Consider the following 21,079-nt stretch of genomic DNA (forward strand, 5'->3'; position numbering starts at 1 on the left):
CGGACGGATCTTCGTGGAATTCCTCTAATTTCTCTTTTCCTCGATTCAAGTGGCTGCAATGTATGTGATTCGAGTTCCTGCAAAGATACACAACAAAAAACTATAAAGGTAATTGTTTTTGTATTGTGGCATAACATTAGGCTTTACTGTAAATTATTGTAAAATTACTATGTTACAGTGAAAATTATAGTTTTGTTACTGCACATTTCTATACGAAATATATTCTGAGAGTTGTTTATGGTTTTTATGGTAAATCCATCAACTAGGATGGGCTTGAAAGAAGAAGGATTATTTGAGTTTTTTATTGAAAAATGTGGGAAAACCAAAAAGGAAACAACTTTACCATATGATATAATGCAAGGAATCTAATGTAACTTAAGCAAAAAGACTTTCCATCACGTACGGTACGGACTTAAAGTTGTATATGTCTTTAAGGTCTGTAAATTATATCACAGCTTTCATTGATGTTGTCGAGCTGACCGAACCTGATTCGAGTAAATATTTTCTTGAGCATATTCACAGATGAAAAACGCAAAAATAAAAAATGTTGTAAACTTTGCATTGGAAGACCCTCTTAACAGTTATGTGTCCAACAAAAAACACCTTTAACAGGCCAACGAGGGTACCCGGGTACCCACAAATTAAATGCTCATAACTATGGCTTTCTTTAACCGATTTGGACACTTTTAGATATTTTGGATTTGAGAACTCGTCCACTTTTTGATTCTATACAATACAGTAGAACCGGAACAATGAATCTGGTGTTTGGTAATCCGGATTTTCCGGAGTAATGTTCCAGTACTAGGATATGATTTGTAAATTTTAATAATGTACTAGCAATATCAGTATCAAAACTCTTCAAATTGTCTCGGAAGTCTGTTTATTATTGTTACGAGACCCTATGGCAATTTGAAAAATGGAATTGGAATGGAATGGCCACTCACGGCCCCACGGGAACCTGCTACGGAATGTCCGTTCCGGGCTCAAATAATCAAATGGTTCCAAAACCACGAGATACAGCCTACTGATGCAATTCCAAGAATTTTGATACCCATATTGCTAGTATTCCATTGAAGTTCGCAAATAGTACCCCAGCACTGGACCCTGCTTCTGGAAACCCGGATTCCCGGGAACCGAATGAAGTAACCCGATTCATTTTTGCCTAGTCCAAAAGTGGATGAGTTCCTGAATCCAAAACGGCCAAAAGTATCGAAATCGGTTGGATATTACCTTAGTTGCGGGCATTTTAGTTTTGTGGGTACCCGGGTACCCACGTCGGCCTGTTACGTAGTAAAAAAATTCAGGAGCCTCTCCTCACTCCCACCCTTACTATATCAACAATATTATTAACCCAAAAGCTTGACTTAGTGAAGTTCTAAGATGTCACAAAGTTTCAATTTCCAGCTATGGATAAAACATAGGAATTTAATTAATTGAAACTTAAAAAGGTACCCGGGTACCGCGTCGGACACACAACGGTTAAAGAAATTTAAAGAAATAAGAAACATGAGGCTACGTCTAGGAACTAAGGAATATTTCAAATAATTAAACAGATGCCAGATACGCAAAAACTAAAAAACATGTTTTGAACTTTGCACTGGAAGACCCCCTTAATAAAAATTAATGCTAAACAATAAGAAACATGAGGCTACCTTTAGGAACTAAAGAAGAATATTTTAACATCTTGGGCGAATGACATCAATAAACATAATATAACATTTTTACAGCTTCGGTTATTAACAAGAAAGAACTATTGCACTATTTCCCAATTGCCCCCATTTTGTCAGCCTAAAATACGGCATGGAGCATGATCAAAAACCTAACTACTCATAAGAAACTGGTTATAAATAACGTAACGCAGAAACCCCTTCTCTGCAAATGCACAGTGGCGGATTTCCCTAAAAGCCTGGCCAAAAGTCTAAAATGATTTTGATTGACCTGCAAAAATACATACCACGTTTTTTGGGGCGCAGATTACGATTTTGATGTCAGATTTTTGAAATTCAAAATGGCGGATTCATTTTAAACTAAATAAAAGTTTCTAAACTAAAATTTTCGCGAATGAAGATTTAATGGTCCCAGTGTATGCCAATAACGTTTATAATGAATCGACTTTTAAATGGTGTATTGATAGAATTTGTTGATTTGCACACACTAAGATGTTTGGGTGTCTAGATGATGTAGCTATTATGAAAATTGATGTTATTAGTCATTTCAAACTATGTATTTTGAAATATTATACAACATAGTTACAAAACTTTTAAACTCTATACGATTATTATTCAATTTCTGTCCAATGCAAATATTTCTCAAAGAGCGAAAGATAGTATTTTTCTAAATAATAGAAAAGAAGCCGATTCTGCGATGAAATACATGGAGTGAAAACTGAGAACAAATTTGCATATAAATTTCAGTAACTAAATGAATATGACAAAAATACGAAAACACATTGTCATGCTTGCTGACATACTACGACTGACGACCTTCTCACAAACAAATTCGTCAAGCTGGAGTGTACGCCAAAGTGAGTTTTATGGCCAAATCACGGACGGAGATCACAGTATTCTTTTGCATTACTCTACTGATTTTCGTTCGTGTTATCCAGTAATACATTCCACCTCTAGATTTGTTTTGCTTTGCATGATTAACATGCATGTTTCCCCGTAACGTTTCTGCATGATATTCATAATCGATTTTTGACATTTGGAACCTATGGCGACCATTTCTGTTGACCTGGTTGGTTTTAAATATGAGCGACCAAAATTATTTACGTCTTTTGCGTTTCACTTTTAATAACTGTTGAACATGTTCATGAATCTCGATGAAATTTTCACCACTAAATGCACAATTCTTGCTGATCAAAATGCAGTATTGTGCGATTCGCTACGACAACCGGAGGTGCAGCGGTAATTAAAAGTACGAGTCCAAATTTTAAGCTGAAAATCTTATAATCCGTCTCCGTCTCCACTTAATCAAAGATTACTCCAAAACGGGCAAATTCGGGCAAGAATTCTATAATGTTCCAAATGTAGAATTGTTCAAGGAACACAAATTGCTTTGAAACTTAGTGGACATACGTAAACAAAAAAAGTATTTCAATAATTTAGCAAAAATGTGTGCTGAAACTGTCTGCTACAAAAGCATGAAAGTTATCGACATTTTCCATAAACAAACAAAATAATATCTTGTGACATCAATACATATAAATAAAGTACATACCGTCAGCATAACTTTCCACTATTCCAAATTCGAAACCGGCACTTTTATCAAAATCCAGCTACACTTGAATAATACTGATATTTCGAGAGCTCGATAAAAAATATGAGCAAAAAGCGATGTTGGGGTGTGTCAACACCTCAAATATGGAAATTTTGGAGCGTTTTACTTAAAATAGCATGCGGCGGCATCATCTGAAGGACAATATATGTACTAGAACCCAAAGTACTACCATGCAATTTTCGACTTTTGGCCAGGTTTTTAGGCAAATTGGCCACTGTGCAGTGCAGAGGAATAGGACACTGAGCACCACCGTTCTTGTGGATGCCTGCTATGTATAGACGTAAACAGTAGGGTGGGGCATTATTATATGGAAAAACGTAAAAATTCAGTCTACTTTCTACCTCTGCCGCTGTCAGACGTACAATCGAGCCAAGTGAACAACAGGCCTCTCGATATAATGTACATTGTCTCGAGAACAAAGGAAGCATCGGATTATTCTTGTTACCATGAGTAAAGTTGACGAAAAAGCTTTACTCCGTCCCAACGCCGCGGTCATTGACTTGAAATTTCGTTCAACGCGCTGGAGTTTTTGTGAAGTGGAATACCTTTTGAAGGTAAAAACTACAAGGGGCAGCCCTATGGGGTTGCACGAACTGTAGACGTAGCACTATACTACTTAATGTAAAATATTTATTTTCTTAGTAATTAGTGTGTGGGAAAAACACCCGGACCGGTGAAGAAAAATCAAATTTTAGACAATATAATCACATCTCATGTATAGACCAATCTTTCTAGTTGCTCTCAAACAGATCCTAAAAGTTCAAACACCCTTGGATAACCCTAAGTTTGTAGATGTGTTTCGATGCCACAGGATTGTAAAATGGTTAATATTACGTCATGAAAATTCAATTCTTCCGTGACATTTTTTTTGCCTGCAAAATGCTCTGTGTGTATGCAAAGCCCATGATTTGTTGGGATATTAGCATTGATCGAAAAAATGCTTTTCAACGCTGCGCATTGCATACATACAGGACATTTTGCAAGTCACCAGAAGCTGTTCATTTTATCACATGTTCAATTTACCCACTCGCTATAAACATGTCTCATTTTTGGACATGGTTAGAAATCAAGAATCATGTTTGAAAAAATGTGTTTAGTATTTTTACCAGATATATACAAAACATGTCTAACAAGAAACATATAAGGTGATTGTAATATCTCATTCACTTATTAGTTAGAAAATAATGACTTTGCTTAACGTGTTCATTTTACCGCCAGTTCCCCTACCTACCAAGACATTCACCCCAAACATTGATCCCAAGTGCACAATGCAAAACGAGTCAACGCTGAAGATGATGGGAAGAGCGAAAGAGACAACTAGTACCACCACGACACTATTAGCGCATTTCACCAAAATTCAACGCGGCCATTCCCGATTGAAAGGAACGGCCGCGCTTAGCCCATCTGTCATAATATCGTGATTTTGCATAGCGAAGGGCTGAATGATAACACATGTTGTTCCAAAAACAGCCCTGCGTTATGCAACACTTTGTGCAGGTTGATTATACCAGTTGCAAGTGGGGCCAAATTCACCAAGTTCCGTAAAATTCCTTTTAAATTACAGAATTGATAAAATTGCTGGTATGAGCTAAACTAATTAATCAAATCCTGTTTTAAAAACTGTCCTTGCGTTTAAACCAAAATGGGAAGCTTATTACTACCACTACATTACTTGATTTCAAGCGCAAATAGCAAATACATGTGCTAGTTAAACCAAAAATTTACTGGCAACATTACAGCGGCATTTAGGAAGCAGTTGGAGCGGTCGCCTGTGGGACGACACAGTGTAGCGTCACTCCACAGCCAGTGTAACGGACTTCTAACTCAGCTACACTGGCTGCAGCGTTGCCATTATTTATTTTGGAAAATCCGCAAATTTGATATCACTGGCTGACGTAAAAATCCGCAAAAATCCGCAAGCAATAAAAGCCCAATTTTTTTCCACTATTAAGGGCTTTTTAAGCTTTTTTACAATCTATTATCGTTTTGTATGAATAACTTTTATTTTTCAATTTTCAAATGTTTGACTGAAAACTTTTTCCACACTCGCCGCTGAATGTGGGAGAAAATCCACTTTCTCAATGAACTAAAGGAGCTGCGGAAATTCGACCAGATGCATATTTAGTTCTGCGCACCAGAAATTTTCAATAAGGAACATTTAAAAAAAATCATGAATTGGAAATAAAAAATTGAAAATTAAATGATCGAAAAATCACAATTAAAACCTAATAAATTCCAAAAATAAAAAAACAATGAAGATTAAAAAATAAAATCATCGAAAAATTAAAAAAACCTGAACTGAAAAATGACCAAAAAGCACAACAATTTAAGAATGCGTCAATCAAATTCAAAGGGGCGGGCATAGCGTAGATGATAAATCGTTTGCCTCGTTCGCAGCTCACTTGGATTCAATTATCAATCTCGCACATAGAGTTAGAGAGTTTTCTAAAGAGATTTTTCTATCCTGAAAAAGGAGGCAAATGACCCTAAGGCTAAATCGTCTATAATCGAAATAAAAGTAATCTAACTCAGGAACTCACGAATTTAAAAATCAAAATGCTTCAAAATTGCAAGTTTAATGATATAAATTTTAGAAATTAAATATTTTAAAAATCTAAAAACTATGAAATTAAAAAAAAAAGTTATTTAAAACTTCAAAAAGAAAATCATTTCAAAATTCAAAAGTTATCATAAATTGAAAATTGAAAGATATAAAAATATTAAAATCTGAGGATTCAAAAATTTAAAAAGTTAAAAATTTGAAACCCACAAATTTAAAAAATTGAAGATTTAAAAATCTAATAAACAATTAAGATATTATTTTTTTTGCAGGTTCAACTGGAATAGGCCTAAACATTTAATTTGAAATTTCTGATTTTAAAAATTGAAATGCATAAAAATTTTAAAATATTATTGCAAAAAAAAATTAAATTCAAAAGTAAATATATTTAAGAATTCCAGAAGTTAAACATTTAAAAATTTATATATTTTAAAATTTGAAGATTTGTTAATTGAAAATTTTGTGATATAAAGATTATATCAAAATTTGGGAATTAAATAGTTTAAAAACATAAGGTTTAAAGGATTAAACATTAAAAACTTTAAAATTCAAAGATTTTGATGTTCCATTTCTTCTCAAAATTTAAAAATCAGAAATACAAAAATTTGAGAATCCAAGAATTTCGAAATTTAATTAATTGAAAATCAATAAGAAAAATATTCATAAATTTAAAACAAAAAATTAAATATTCATAAATTTGATTTTAAAGCATTATACTTTCAAAATTATAGACTTTTAAATCTGTAAAGTTTTAAAACATTAGCGTTTTTTAATTTTAATGCTTAACAGTTATGTGCCCAACAAAAAAACACCTTTAACAGGCCAACGTGGGTACCCAGGTACCCACAATTTGAAATGCTCATAACTATGGCTTCCTTTAACCGATTTGGACACTTTTAGATGTTTTGGATTCAGAAACTCGTCCACTTTTTGATTCTGTTGAATTGAACCGAATGAATGGATCTGGTTCTTGGTAATCCGGATTTTCCGGGGTAATGTTCCAGTACTAGGGTATGATTTGTAAATTTTAATAATGTCCTAGCAATATTAGTATCAAAACTCTTCAAATTGTCTCGGAAGTCTGTTATTTATTGTTACGGGACCCTATGGCAATTTAAAAAATGGAATTGGAATGGAATGGCCTCTCACGGCCTCACGGGAACCTGCTCCGGAATGTCCGTTCCGGGGTCAAATCACAAAATGGTTCCAAAACCACGAGATACAGCCTACTGATACAATTCCAAGAATTTTGATACCCATATTGCCAGTATTCCATTGAAGTTCACAAATAGTATCCCAGTACTGGAACCTGCTTCCGGAAATCCGGATTTCCGGAAACCGAATGAATTAACCCCATTCATTTTTACCACGTCCAAAAGCGGATGAGTTCCTGAATCCAAAACACCCAAAAGCATCAAAATCGGTTGGAAATTACCTTAGTTATTGGTATTTCAGTTTTGTGGGTACCCGGGTACCCACGTCGGCCTGTTATGTAGTAAAAAAATTCAGGAGCCCCTCCTAACTCCCTCCCTTACTATATCAACAATATTATTAACCCAAAAGCTTGACTTAGTGAAGTTCTAAGATGTCGCAAAGTTTCGATTTCCAGCTATGGATAAAACATGGGAATTTTATTGATTGAAACCTAAAAAGGTACCCGGGTACCGCGTCGGATACACAACGGTTAAAAATTTAAAGTAATACTTAGCTTGAAACAACGAGAAAAGCGGAGTCGAAGAAACAATCTCAGGTTGTAGTATTTTTTTGTCGAACTTCAACACTTGTATTGTATTGTCGACGATTAAAAAAAAGTTACATCGCACACTAACTTAAACCTATTTTTAATTTGAACGAATCTTTACTAATATTAAAATCAAACAAATGATAGACACTGTTGAAGAGTTGACAGCAAACATCCATTGTACTGCGTGCAATGTGTGGAGCGTAGGAAAAAATCAATTCTTCGGAAATTCCAGGAACGTTGAGGTCAAGTTTTACTAGAAGCGCAGGAGAGTCTACGTTGTCTGTCAGAAGGTCGAAAATGAAAAGTCGTTGCAGAAAGATCCTTCTGTTTCGCAACGTAGGGAGATTGATGATGGTACAGCGATCTTCATATGGAGGAAGCTGGAAACGATTTTGCTAGAGTAACCGACGAAGTGCAAACCTGATAAAGTTCTTCTGTACCCGTTCGATACGATTAATATGTATGGTGTGATAAGGAGCCCAAACAGTAACGCCATATTCTAGAATACTGCGTACCAGCGTAATGCATAGTGTTGCGTTTGATGAGTCCAACTCTGTAAAAGTGATTGTGCTGCATTTTTGAATATTCACACTCATTCCGTTTCTGTCACTCCAGTCAATGATCCAATCGACGTCCATTTGCAATGCACAACAGTCTATCATAGTTGTTATGACACGGTAAATTTTCAGATCATCAGCATACATAACTTTAGAAGACGATAATTCACTGCAGAGGTTGTTCACAATGAGCACAAATAGAAGAGGTCCGAGATGACTCCCTTGAGGAACGCCAGATGAAATGTGGAAAGGATTCGAGAGTATAGTTCCAAGTTGCACCGAGGCGCTACGGTTCGCAAGGTACGAGAAGATCCAATTAGTCAGCCAGTCCGGCAGTCTAGTCCGCCTTAGCTTTTCCATAGCAAGCTGATGAGGAACACGGTCGAAAATAATCAACACCTAATGTATTTTTATTGAGTTCTCAATGGTTGCTGAAACTATTTCGCTGAAATTCAGCAACCAAAATTTACTTTGCCATTTCGAAATCAATTGTTTACTCGTTCCGGAAATTTCCTAGCTGAGTTACGAGAGTAGGGGAACATGGGAGACTTGACCAAGCGCAGAATTCTATTATTGGCTATGACGAATTCTATTAGGTTCCAAAATTTTTTCTATGCTTCGTAATTTTAAAAGCCATTTTTAAAAATTTGGAATAAAAAATCCTTTCCTTATAGAAAATATTCCGTAATTAATAAATTTAAGTTAAATTATGTATTTTTTTCATATTTTGTATAGACATATCCACTCGACTAATAATTACATTCAAAGTACTTATATCACATCTTATTCCTTATAGTGAAACGATTTTAAATTAATCGGAACATTGAAATTATTATTATTAAAATTTGCACGACATCGAACGTAAGAACAAATGTTGGGGAGACTTTACCAAGTGACAATAATCTGAAGAAGGATATCAAATTTCTGATATTTACTACGCTGTGGTATCTACTGTTAATGTTAATCACGTCACACAAACATCCCACCTAAAATACCAGTCTACATATTTTAGTATTAGTAGTCAAAGTTAGCAGTAATATGGATAATTTCGTAACGTGTGAACATGCAATGTAAGCAGTACAGATAATCTTTAAAAGGAAATACATTTAAAAATCGAAATTTATGAAACGCAACCCTTTTATATTTTTACTGTTACCTGAGGATCTGGGCAATATGGAAAAAAAGGATTACAGTATGTTTTATGTCTTTATTTTTTGTCCTGGTTTTTCAATTTTTGTTTGGTCAAGTTTCCCCCCCTTGGTTAAGTCTCCCTGCAGTTGACCAGAGAAAACGTTCACAGAAAAACTTTTATATCTTTTGCAAAAATAATTTAAAAATTCTGCAAAAAAATCATGAGCACGCACATTACCTTTCTACATCATATCTCAACGAGTTTTGATGGATTGAAAACTTTTTAGAGAGTTATGCAAGTTTAGCTGAAAACCTGGTCAAGTCTCCCCATGTTCCCCTATATGTCAAAGTCGGTTACATTCCTGTACGCCAATGATTGCATAATTTAATTTATTAAAATAATATAATGTACGTATTGTGATTAAACATACAATTTAAAATTGAAAAATTAAGGCCAATCATTTGATTCATTCATGAAAAATCCGCAAAAAATCCGCAAATGCAGAAAATCCGCAGAAAAATCCGCCACTCTATTTCAAATTGCGGAAAATCCGCAAGATTGCGGAAAAATCCGCAACTATGGCAACGCTGACTGGCTGTAAAAAACACAGCGCAGTGATCTGCTTCGCCAGCCGTTCAACAGGGAACTGAGCGTGTCTGGCCAAGTCCGTTCTTTAAATAGTCGATGATGACGTCATTCATAGAAGCGTAGCGCGCTAGGTATACCAATCTGTCGTACAGGGCTTGGGAAGCGCTATCTTCTGTGTGTTAATGCACGATATTTTGGCAAGGTTGTATATTATTTAATTTTTTAATGCAATAATATCAAAAATCTTTGGGTTTGTCTGTTGGAATCTATTCTTAGATGTATTTCGGGGCGATTTGTGCAAACAATTTGAAAATTTATCGTGAGATGGCTGAATTATATGCGTTTAAAATTGGACCATTTTCATTACATACCATTTTTGTAGAATTTGCAGAGTGCACCCCCATATCGAAAACAAAGACGTAGTCCTACGTCAAAATTCAACCTTAAATATCATCATCTTCGCAGGGCAGTGTTAATATCATTCAACACATTAGCACAAGCTGAGCGTTTCGTTTTGCATTTGTTTGTCGTTGGAATTAAGATTCCCGTTTTTATTGTAAATGGTTATATAGATGTAAAGCTATATGACCTATCACCTCGTACCCCTCCTGAGTAAATTGTAAAATGCATGTCGCAATACGGAGATGTAGAATCCGTTACACCTGATACTTGGAGAAACTTCTTCCCGGGTACTCCTAACGGCGTTTTTGTAGTGAGGATGCGGGTCGAAAGGCCCGTACCCTCCTACTTGACAATAAAACTCAAAACTCACGGAACTACAATTAAACAAACTACGCTATGCACCCATGAGCGGCAAACTACTACATGCAAGTATTGTAATCAGTCAGCACATCATGGACAACCTTGCGCGGAAGATGCAGAGGAAGACGCATCTCAGCCGATTGCCAACTCATCTACGGCAAACCAACCTAAAACAGCGCTTTCAATACCAATGCATGAACCACAAACGGTGGCCAAATTTGTGGCAACAGTTGCTCAGACCATAATGACAACCACAAAAGAAGCATCCAGCACCGCAAAATCAACTGTAAGCAACATCGGCAAGGAAGGTAATAACAATGACGGATTTACATTGATCAACAATAAGTACAAGAAACAGGAAAAAAAACATCTGATCGCGGACACCAAACCGGCATCGACCTGGACGTGAAAAATAAAAAGAATTCAATGACCCCCCCCCCCCCCCAGATGCAGTATGCCAGCAGACCCCGCGAAAGAAGGTTTTCGCTCGCAAAAAAAGTTGCGCGCACGAGATCCAATATTATAATAATAATTGTTTATATTTTTATTTTTACATTTGTAAACATATAAAAGATCCACGGCTCCGTTAAGCTACCGCTATGAGCCGTGTCAAATAAACGAATAATAAATAAAATTGAAAAATTAAATGTGATATCAGTGATTTATATTTAGATGCCTTACAATTTTAGAGATGGCCTCCAATGGAGCTTGTGCGTGGCTTTGTGTTCGTTCGTGTTTTTTGTAAGTTTTTCAATAAAATGTAGTGAATTTGATTAGAATTCAAGACAAGTCGTTTACCAGTTCGTTGCTCACATGGAATACGGTGAAAGTGTAGTGACAATAGTGCGGTATTGTGTAGTGATTTTCAGCTATTTTTAGTTTTGACAAGCATATGTGTGAATCGACCAAAAAGGCGCACGTTAATTCTGCTTAGCGTCTACAGTGACATATGCGCATGACTGTCTGACTCGTCGTCTTGATTGATGCGGTTACTTTAGGAAAAGTAGCAATAATTGAGAACAGGGAATTGTTGAGACATTATTGTTTAATTTAAATCACATTCAAATTGCAGCGGTTAAACATTTTCAACACCCAACAAGCAGTTTATTGTTTTCAATAGCTATTTCCGAATCAAAACTGCATTAATTTGCAATGATTTGGCTGGTAAGGCGAACTTTAAGGTGTACGCTCAAATTTGGCACATTAGGATAGACATATTTTTGAAATTATTCGAAATAAATAACTTCAAGTAAGCTTTTTGTAAACTTTGTCTTTGCTCATAGATAAACGAATGAAAAGGTTATGATACCTACTACAAGAAAATGTTTAATACGTATATGTAAACAATTTCCACCATAAGCGACAAAAAATTTTCATCAACAGTGTAAAATTAACTTTAAGGTTCACTGTATATGTATAAATAACTATTTTATGAATTTTCTAAATCTGAACAAGTAAAATAAATTTGCGATAATTTAATTGTCGTAAACGTAATCCACGTATTGAAGTATTGACATTCTTCAAATCACAGCCACTCATTAAGGCTCAAGTTACCTCAAGGCTTCGTAGTATGCGTAAGAAAAATTGTGTTGAGCTTTGCCACCAGATTATCCATTTAAACCTTTTCAAAACTCTAAAAGAAGAATATCAGTCGATTTATTAGATCATCACGATTCAATTCATGCAAAATACCTGCTGGAAAAACCATCGGCTTAGCTGGATGGTGTTTTTGAAAAAGTGGCTGTGATTTTTTATCACACTACCACACCGAGCTGGGGTACGCAACACAACTGGGCAATGAAAAAACCACAGCCACTTTTTCATAAACACCATTTAGCTAAGCCGATGGTTTTTCCAGCAGGTATTTTGCATGAATTGAATCGTGATGATCTAATAAATCGACTGATATTCTTCTTTTAGAGTTTTGAAAAGGTTTAAATGGATGATCCGGTGGCAAAGCTGAACAGAAATTTTCCTACGCACACTACCAAGCGTTCAATTCTAACACATGCTTAAAAAAGGTAACTTGAACCTTAAGTTTTCAGAGAGTCAACCGAATCCATGGCTTGCGGCCAATAACGTTACCATCCATCAACAGGCTGCCACTCTCACAGATGGAATAATGGACTAAACTGTGGAGCACGTAGGGACCAAGTTTCAGCTGGAGAGCATGTTTTGATAACAAAAACATTTTCCGGGTCACGACGCTGGTTGCTACGACACCAAGGCATGATGTGTAGCTCTCGCAGAGAGCGAAACTTTTCCGGGAGAGTAGTTTTTTCAGCCGCGAGGGCGAGTATGTCGGAAAAGTAACGTTCCTTGTTTTTCACAGTCCTCGCGCATATCGAATATTTTACTCGAACGCCGTGCAAGTAAATCAATTTTCACTCCGTCGCTGTTTGTATCTATGGGTTTAATTTTCTTATTTTTTATTGTTTTCCACTTTGCATGGATTAGTAAATATCAGTAAACGTTTGGAAATTGGTTGGTGTTAGCGGATATATTGTTGACTAGCCTTGTGTGATGCCAAGTGAACTCGAGGGTGTAGTTGGGAATACCCATTTAAGTACACTCGAGCCCAGGACCGAATGTGAATAGTGCCCAGGTCAGTGTTCCAGAGTGCTATCAATACAAGTGGCAGTGGAGAAGAAAGAAAAGTGCTGCGAAAATATCGAATGCTGTGAGGCGTGGAAACATTAATGAAAAAAATATGACACCTTAAATTGAGTATTCACTTCCCATATTCATGATTGCGATATAGGCGATTTTTGATATCGAACCGCTGTGCTATGTGTTGTTTATCTGTGACCCTGATGGTGATAATGGAAGCTGTATAGCTCAGTTCTAAAACCATACGTCGAGGGTGGTACTGGGGATATTAAAGTGCTTCGGAGAAGTGACGAGACAAATATTTGAGGTTAAGGAAATTAGGACGAAGAGAATTTTCACTCGGTGTCAACCAGTATAGTGAGATATGGTTCGTCAGATGAATCGACGGAAGCTGAATATCATATACCTATATTTATGGATAATTAATTGCTCGATGCAATTTCTCATCGTCGTTCACAATCTTGAATAATTGCCTAAATTTATGCAGTGACCCAAATACTAACTGTTCACATTTTAGGATAATTAGTGCTGATATGAAACCATTGTTCCTTTTTGTTGTTGCAGTTGGGTTCTTTCGTAATCTTCCTGTTTTCGAAGGAACCAACTGATAGAATTTGTATATTCCGAAATGCTTATTAAATTTGTTTATATGGACAGTAGGAACAAAATACTTGGAATGGATAAAACATGTTTTTGATTGATCGAGGTTTTCGGATTGGGTACTGTAGAACACCGGAAATACGCGAACCGGCACCACTTTGATGTGGACATAAATAAACATCAGTGATTGTAATTAAAACGATCCGCAACCATATTGGAACTTCAGAGTACTCCGATAGTTCTAAAGGAAGCGGTTCGAATTCAGAATGAACCAGAGAATTGATATTTTTCATAGTTACGTAGACTATGTTTTCCCGAGACAGATTGTTTTCCCGAGACGATCAGATACATATAGAATGAAAAACAATTGATTTTTTTTAAACCGTTAGGGTAGAGGATTCTTTGATATTTCAAATATTGGAAATGGCCACCTGGATTGTTGGTTATACTGAAACTCTCCACAAGATGTAGGGGAATGTGGTCGGTTGTCGGCACACTTGTTTTTGGCTCACAACATTACTCCAATTGCACAATATATAGGAAAGCTAGAGGCTTAGCTTAGGTAAAAAAAGGAACAAAATCATTTATTCTGTTAACATGAAAAAATTTATTGACAATTTAATAAAATGATAATATTTACCGTTTAGAAAAATATTGTCGGTTGTCGGCACCCTGAGAAAATTTACTGGAAATGGAAAAATATGAATGAAAATCGTCAAGATTCAAAGAAAAATTAAATTAATTCATTTCAACGACCGTAAAAGTTATTTGAAATATCATTCTTCATCAGAACCACAATATATGTATGTGAAAAACTGGTGCGAACACAGTGAATACCCGATTTTATCAGCACTAGGGTTCGCAGTACCGACTCTTTTTGGCGAGAATCGGTACTATGGAACTGAAGCCCTCAGTACCGGTAAAGTACCGGTACTCGAATATTTTTTTAAAAAATGGAAAAAAGCTTCAAATAGAAATTGAATGCTTAAACTGATGATCTTATTCTAAGATGATTGATTTGTGCTGATCGAAAAAAACATGTTTACTGTTTTTAATTGCTTCGGTATGGCATGACTCATTTCAGCAGAAGATATTTTTCGTATGCAGCACCTTTTTTATTTCGAAATCTTGGCCACTTTGAAATCAATAACTGCTAAGCGGTGCGACTTTCTTCGATTTCACAGATTGTAAATGTAAGAAACCCTATTAACAACAGTAAATTAAAGTGATCTCCGAGCAGGCTGCTCGCATTTCTCCTCTCGCTTTTCGGAAAATTGGCTTCGACCATTATGTCGTTTGCCTACTGTTCTCTAATGTATACCAACGCACCTTGCTTTCCTGTAAACTATGGAGTTTTGCTGTCATCAATAATTACAAATCGCCCTACGCCCTATTTGAAGCAGTTCACCAAGTCTAAAATTGTTAGCTACTAAATCGCTGTTCGTTCTTTTATAGATAAAGGTTTAAGAGCAAACCAAATACAGACATGACTTAGACCATAGCCTTATTGCGCGCCACCCAGTGAATAATGGAAACCAATTAGAATGTCGCTAATAAAAAAATCATAGCAAATTTTTACGTCTCTGACACTAGATGTGAATATTTTGAAATTTAATACAAGATCGTTAAAATTTAATTTCTCAGCGCATTCGCGAATAGTTTTTTTTCTTCTTGTGTTGCCTTTTTTGTCGTTGAGAACTGATGTATCCACTACCAGGGGGCTCTCTGTGCGAGCCTTTTGGTGTGGGGGTGATAGGCGGGCCTATTTAAAAAAAAGATCGGCAAAATTTAATTTCGACAAAATAGTGCCTGAATTTGAACATTCCGTTTAGTACAACGGGAGCTGGTAATGTGTAACTTCTAGAATTATTATGATCATGGCCCCACCTCATTCCCCCACAAAGGTGTTAGCTCAACGATATATCTAGAAGGTAATTAATATAATTAAAAGTCATCTTGCAGACCGATATTTTGAAACAGGTCCCCCTATAGAGTCCTTATATTTTTCATAAAAAAATTGTATGGTACCGAAAATACCGGTACTGGCTTTTGTTCAGTACCGGTATTACGGTACCAAAAATGGGTCGGTATTCCCGGGATTTTCGGTACCGGTATTACCGGTACCAAAACCCTAATCAGCACCCGGTTTTATCAGCCTCCGATTTCATTTACCCCCGATTTTATAAGCTTTTCGACCCAATTTTATCAGCTTCATATGAAAATTGATAGTTGGTAGTTTGATGGGCTCTAGCAGACGAACCAAGTTGAATACGAGTAAATCCTTTCTTTAGCATACTTTTCATATTTTAGTAATCCGAAATATGCAAAAAAAAAAATGTATTTTTTTTTAAATTTTTCACTGTCAGACTCCCTTAATGGAAGTTTAAGCTAAATAAGCAGGAAAAGTTATGAGGCTATATCTAGGGAATAAGGTAACATATTTTAAGCTCTTCGGTTTTTTTGAAAAGACAGAAAAATATATGTCCCGATTTTATCAATGTCCCCGTTTTATTAGCCTTAAATTTACCAAGAGGCTGATAAAAAAGGGTCTTTACTGTATTACGCACTGCTAATACACTGACGAATCGCATTCACTGCAATTGAGTGTGTTTCAGACAGTCCATTTTTTGACCAAAGCTTCAGATAAATCAGATAGCAGTCCACACTGGCATGTAGCCAAGGGGAGGGGGGGGCAAACCCTGCTCCCCCACCAAGTTTTCTGCAAAAAATCTAAAATTATCACAAATTTTAAAAATCTAAATATTCTAAACAAGCGTGTATCTCGGCGATAGTTTTATGTATCGTGGATAGCCTACAAAATGTTCTAACAAATTGATATGAATATGCCGTAGAATAAGTTTGATAGAAGACTGAGCACTAAAACTTCCACAAGGCAGTGCCTTCTCGTTAGTGATTGTCATGGTTAACGAACAACGTATAAAACAATCCTACCTGATTAGGTGCTCGACACATGTTAAATGGTAGGCTAGGTTCCGTGCTAAACAAACTCAGACACCACAAATAGAGACAAAGTTGTCTCAGTGCTACCTAGCGTTGAAAACACGACCAGGTGGCTTTTCTCCATGTAAATTGCCAACCATGCTAAACCGGACGTCGTCATCTTGGTTTTTAGAATAGTGTCAACAATCCATTTCTGACATCCCATTGTTGTGGGGCATACTCACCGATTGCTGTGGGGCATACCGTCCTCTTGTTGTGGGGCATATTACACTTTCACCGGGGCATTTTGCCCTGGATGAAAGAAAAAACTAGAATTTAGGCATCTTTGAAAAATGTTTAACTGTACTTGTATCAGGATGTTTTCAATAAAAAATGAAACGGATACTAATTTCTAACTAATATAACAATAAATTTGAGTCGTTAGTGAGAAGATCATAGCGTCGAATGGTGAAATATAGCTATTTTTCCTTAAGGGGGCGTATTAGACATGTTTACCCTACTCGTAAAGTCCGTTCCGAAAATACCCATATTGATTAGGTTATAGAGAACTCAATATTTGCCACCAAAAATGGGGTGCCGACAACCGATTTTAGTAGCCGTTTTGAAAACTGAACAAAAAAATGTGGCTAGCATTTCGGTAGCATTCAATTTTTGAATCACAAAATAATTTAATTCACTTCATAAATATGCCACGCGTATACTTCTTCGATAGATGTTCTTCTTTCTACAACACATAGCAAATCATAAAAAAATTAAAGTAGAGTTTCATTTGTTCAAAAAATATATTGGTTGTAGAACAGAACATTCGAGTCGGCACAAAAAGAACGTAATATATCATACAAATAATATTTATCAGAACGTTCATGTTTGCTTTCTGCCAAAAGTTACGTAGGAGTGCCGATAACTGACCACTGTCGGCAACCGACCACTTTCCCCTATATATGATTGGATTTTTCATTCATTCAGTGGTTGATTAAAACCAAAGCGCAAAAGATATTCTTTAAAACATTTATGTTTTTCTCTAATAAGGAACTTCACTGGTAACCTCCCAAGCAACCAAAAGTTCGTATAAGGGAGCTGCATTGCTTCCCGTTTTAAGTAATTTTGCAATACGTTTTATGTTCTAATAGAGGCTTGAGCAGCTTTGAAGTTCCATTAAAGCTTAAGCAGCTTAAAAGTTCGCTAAGAACTTTATGTGAACTTTAAAGTGTGCTTTTTAAGTATTATCCGAACTTCTGGTTGCTTGGGCTATTTATATTGATTCGGCTAATATGTATTCTCAAAAATTGCCCTTAAACTAGTCTCATATAACATTCGAACAGAAATATACGGCCAATTGAATGTGCAAAAGCCCGGTTAATATTTTTTATTGTTATATTTATCATCAAAACTTTTTCCTTCAGTTTAAAATAGTTGATTAAATTTCACGTAAAAAATGATATTTGAAAATCTTTGGAGTATTTTTGTATGTTAAAATCTGATTAGAAATGAGATATTTCCAGTATTCGAGCTCATTTGACATGCCTAACTCAGAATTCAATTTTGAACATGTTCATCTAAACTTAATTTCAAATATCTGTATAATTCATAGATGTAACATCAATATGCAACACAAATAAACATAGAGTTGAAAAAATTCTGGAAGATTTAGAAACGTCTTAACACATAATCTCGAATATTCATCATAACTTTTACTAAGATAGGAAAAATCGTAAAAGAACGCCATCAGTTGCATATTCTAGAAAATTTCATCTTCTTTCAGAATATCACAGTGCACAGTGGTGGATTTCCCGAACATCTTGGCCAAATGTCGAAAATGGTTTTGATTGATTTGCAAAGGTGCATACCACGGTTTTTTGGGGCGCTGATTACGATTTCGATGTCAGATTTTCAAAATTCAAAATGGCGCATGCAAAATGGCCGACATTTTAATCTAAATATAAGTAAATTTTCACGAATGAAAATTTAATGGTTCCAGTGTATGCCACTAACGTTTATAATGTATCGAATTTTAAATGATAGAATTTGTTGATTTGCACGCATTAAGACGTTTGGGTGTCTAGATAATGTAGCTAATATGAGAATTGATGTTATTAGTCATTTCAAACTATGTATTTTGAAATATTATGCAATATACATTAAATTCAACATTAAATTCATGCGTTATACTTGGTCAGAACATGCTAGTACTGATTCCTGTTATAGTTTTGAGCAACCACGTTTTGTTGTCATGCTTGCTGAGATGCTACGACTGTCAACCTTCTCACACACAAATTCGACAAACTTGAGTGTACGCCAAAGTGAGCTCTTTGGCCAAATCACGGCCGGAGATCCCAGTATTCTTTTGCATTACTCTACTCTTTTCGCTTGTAGTAACCAGTCATATATTCCACCTCTAGATTTTTTTTTGTTTTGCATGATCAAAGGTCATAGTTCCCCGATAACGTTTAATCATGGTATTCATAATCGATTTTTGATATTTGGAACCTTTGGCGATTACTTCTGTTGACCTCCTTGGATTTCAATATGAACGACCAAAATTATTTACGTATTTTGCGTTCCACTTTTGATAACTTTTAAACATGTTTATGAATCTCGATGAAATTTTCACTACTGAATTCACAACTCTTCCTGATCAAAATTCAGTGTATGTTTGACTCGCTATGACAACCGGAGGTGCAGCAGTAAGTAAAAGTACGAGTCCAAATTTTAAGTTGAAAATCTTATAATCCATCTACTTTTCCACTTAATCAAAGATTACTCATAAACGGGCAAATTCGGGCCAGAATTCTATTATGTTCCAAATAGAGAATCGTTCAAGGAACACAAATTGCCTTGAAACATAGTGGACATACGTGGACAAAAAAGTATTTCAATAATTTAGCAAAATGTCTGCAGTGGTGTCTTCCTTTGTATAAATTGGCGCTACTATTAGTTGCTTCGGTTCATTTTAGGGTAAGGTATTCGATCGTACCCATAAGCCATTATGCGTTTTAAATTCTAGTATGTTGAAAAGTCCTAAAATAAAGCAATTTAGAAATATTTTCTGGAACGCATCTATGACCCATAATTGTTTTAGAGACTAATCCACGTTTCAAAGCAGCTGAGGAAGTTCATGATAATGTAAGGGTATTTGAAATTAAGCCTTCGTCCATGGACAGATTGAAAGAAACGATAACAACGTCTTGTCTTCTAATTGCCGGTTGTCCGAAAAAGCTCAAGCGGCTTCCAATAAAGAGGTTCGGAGATATAGAAAGGATAACTCGAGGAAATCATCACGTGTATTGACGAACGAAGATATTTTCACTGGAGTGATTGAAACTTTAGACCCTATTTTATCCACCTTGATGCATGAGTGATGAATTAGAATATCCACAGGAAGTACAAGACTTACTAGTTTTCATTACTGTTTATTAGCAAAATAACTAATATAATTAAATAAAACCTAATCAATACACAAAATGTGTTTTAATGCGTCAAATTTATTTGTTTTGAATAATTACCGGATTGCAACAATTAAACCAAAACTGACGTTTTCTAGATTGGTAGGAATTTTTTAAATTGATTTGATTTGATATATCTTGTCTTCGAATAAATAATTTTTGTGCAGACTAAAATACTATACTAACTTAAAGCTATTTTCAAGTTAAACATTTCTCTACTTAAGTTAAAGTCAAAATGATGAAAAACGCTATTGAAGAGCTGACAGCAAACGTCTACTGAGTTATTCTGGCCGTGCTGCGTGCGATGAGTAGAGCGCTGAAAGAAGGCTATTCTCCGCAGAGACCTACCAGGAACGTTGAAGTCCAGCTTAGCGAGAAGCAGAGGGCAGTCAATGTTGTCAGCGAGAGAGACGATCTAACACAAAAAGTCGCTGCAGAAAAAACTCTCCTGTTTCGTAGCGTAGGCAGGATGATAAGAGCACAACGATGTTCATACGATGGTAGTTCAAATCGATTTCGCCAAGGAAGCCGCCAAGGTGGCCCATAGAACAGTTCAACCAAATGATCGACAGGCTCTCGTCCGACCTAGTGGGCCGGAAACCGGTAGTCATAGCGGGAGGTTTTAACGCTTGGGCAGTAGAGTGGAGCAGCCGCTGTACAAATAACAGGGGCCAAGCGCTACTGGAGGCGCTTGAGAAACTCGACGATGTGTTAGCCAATAATGGCTCCGCTAGCACATTCCGTAGAAGCGGGGTGAAGGCATGGATTGACGTATCGTTTGCCAGCCCGGGTCTGGTTCCAGGCATGGAATGGAGGGTAGACGAGGGCTGCACCCATAGCGAT

General features: G+C 36.1%; 1 protein-coding gene across 10 annotated transcripts in view; it reads left to right on the forward strand.

Moving 5' to 3' along the window:
* The first annotated feature begins 12,951 nt into the window (after positions 1-12,951).
* The window catches only part of LOC131693645 (uncharacterized), a 57,233-nt gene continuing 49,105 nt past the window's right edge, over positions 12,952-21,079 (forward strand). For 4 of the 10 annotated variants that reach the window (XM_058981639.1, XM_058981640.1, XM_058981644.1 and 1 more), the window contains exon 1: positions 12,952-13,227. The gene's annotated coding sequence lies outside the window, so the exon portion shown is untranslated. Of the gene's footprint in view, positions 13,350-13,581; positions 13,600-21,079 lie in introns of those variants that run through there. The other 6 variants (XM_058981645.1, XM_058981641.1, XM_058981648.1 and 3 more) reach the window with 6 other exon arrangements.

Source organism: Topomyia yanbarensis, chromosome 3, assembly GCF_030247195.1.
Source record: "Topomyia yanbarensis strain Yona2022 chromosome 3, ASM3024719v1, whole genome shotgun sequence".
Taxonomy (NCBI): domain Eukaryota; kingdom Metazoa; phylum Arthropoda; class Insecta; order Diptera; family Culicidae; genus Topomyia; species Topomyia yanbarensis.